This window comes from Etheostoma cragini, chromosome 7 (genome assembly GCF_013103735.1).
Source record: "Etheostoma cragini isolate CJK2018 chromosome 7, CSU_Ecrag_1.0, whole genome shotgun sequence".
Classification (NCBI taxonomy): Eukaryota; Metazoa; Chordata; class Actinopteri; order Perciformes; family Percidae; genus Etheostoma; species Etheostoma cragini.
This window is the reverse complement of record NC_048413.1, coordinates 1,056,341-1,058,324: the sequence shown is the minus strand read 5'-3', so window position 1 is coordinate 1,058,324 and position 1,984 is coordinate 1,056,341. Positions and strand designations below refer to the sequence as shown.

Here is a 1,984-nt window from a genome sequence, read left to right as displayed (position 1 = left end):
CTATATAAAAGAGACTTCAGATACAGTATTAGGGACCACTAAGGTCTATATAAAAGAGACTTCAGATACAGTATTAGCCCCTGCCACACAAAACTGTTTATACTTCTTCTTCTACCTTCTGTCAGCTCTGGCCACTGAAAAGAAATAAGAGGAGAAATCAGAGTATTTCATCCTCTTGGTCTTTAAATGTTAGATGTGCTAACTTTTTTAACCTTTTTTTGGAAAAAGCTCATTGGATTGTAGGTCTACCACTCCTCTTACACACCTGTAAACCCTCTTTTGTCAAAACAAGTCATTGTCCTATTATTTACAAAATGACAAACCTGTAAAGGTGAAATCATCTGTTTTATTTTCCATATATTGCCTTTTTTCATGGCACCTTGATAAAGTATGTATTTCAGTGTGAATGTGGTAAAAGTATTACTTTATAGATACACTTTAGGATACACGTTATAAACACTCTGCAGCTGCGAAATAGATGATCAACTTTAACTGATGCTGGTTTCCCTTGACTCTCTGCTTTGGTGACATCTTTTGGCTCTGTTAATCCAGTTAGAAGACGGGACACCTGCTGGTGAATATTTACTACACAATGCAATTTATCTTTTCACAAAAACAGAAAAGGCTCAAATCAATCCTCTCCATGTATTTTTTGTTTTGTTCTTGTCTACATTAATCCAGTCAGAAATTGTCTCTCGGCAACTAAAACACTCTGAACACAAAAGTAACCCTCCACCTGTAAACCTCCACAGCCTCATTAGAAGAGTAAAATTTCCCATTTCACGCAGAAAAACAGAGATAGGAGGAAGCACAAGCGAGCGCAGACGTCTCACTCACCTCGTCCTCGCCCTCAACGTCCCGTGAAGCATCTGTAGGATCCAGGACAACCTGATCTGCTGTTGCACAAACTAGCTGCATCCATGCTGGGTTCCCCTCTAGCTTATTACTCAGCCAACTCACGCTGCGGACTCCTGTCTCCCCTTCTCCTCCCGTCTTCCTCCTCATCCCCCCTCCTCGTTGAGCCCATCCCTCTCTTTTTCTTGGCTTTATGAAAAGCAGGGGTAAAATAAAGCGGGGGTACTCGAGCGGAGAGCAATCAGGTGGTTTTGATCAAAGGATGTGATGTCCGGGCTGCAGCGGTAAATCAATGTCATTTCTCGCTGATTGTTTAGATATGAACCATGTTGCTGTCCCGACTTTGATCCCCATTAATTGCAGGACAGGAGACACACGAAGGCCGTGCCCTAGCAGATCAAATTAGATTTCTGTTATTAGTGTCCCAGAATGATCAAAGACCTCTCATACGCACACATTAAACTGATATGTGTACGTGTGATTTGGCATCCGCGGGCGGCGGAGAGGGAGCAGAGACAGCGTAAGATGTTGGGACAGACGGGATGTTTTGGGAGAGAAATGAGAAGGCAGCAACAGGAGGAGAGTTGTCCTTTTCTCTCTCTCCCCCCTGCCCCCTGTTTTTCCTCTGTCTCACTCTCTTTTTCTGTCTCCTGCATTCCACCTCTCTTTCTGCTCTAATCTGTTTGCCTCCCCTCAATTGCCCTCTCATCAGGAGCAGCCTCTAATTATCGAGTGGCCCGCAGAGAGACCTTAAACATACACACAGAAACATGAACACACACACACACACACACACACACACTCACACATGAGGCTGCTCAAGCTGTGTTCCTTTTCCTGTTTTGATTTTATGAAACTGATTTCTGAGGTCTTTAGTAGTAATCAGTAGGCCCTAACTGCAAATATTTCACGATTTAATGAAAAAGATGAAATGACAAAAGGTCTTGGAAACGTTTTTGTTATTGCCATCCCATGAAAGAAATCACATACACATACAGTTGTAAAGAGAAGAAGTGAAGAAAAAGGAATATTAGGCTGTTCAAATGTCTCAAGGTTTTTCTTTACTTTGAGTCACTGCACTAATATTTAGTTGCATAACCATTATTTCTGAGAACTGCTTCACATCTGT

At 42.1% G+C, this 1,984-nt stretch overlaps 2 protein-coding genes across 4 annotated transcripts in view; both read right to left on the bottom strand.

Moving 5' to 3' along the window:
• LOC117948112 (vasopressin V2 receptor-like) overlaps positions 1-951 on the bottom strand; it is an 8,683-nt gene extending 7,732 nt beyond the window's left edge. For both annotated transcript variants that reach the window (XM_034877589.1, XM_034877590.1), the window contains exon 1: positions 838-951. The gene's annotated coding sequence lies outside the window, so the exon portion shown is untranslated. The remainder of the gene's footprint in view (positions 1-837) is intronic.
• Positions 1-1,984, bottom strand: part of LOC117948113 (isocitrate dehydrogenase [NAD] subunit gamma, mitochondrial-like) — a 19,428-nt gene that overhangs the window by 6,076 nt on the left and 11,368 nt on the right. The gene's annotated exons all lie outside the window — the stretch shown is intronic.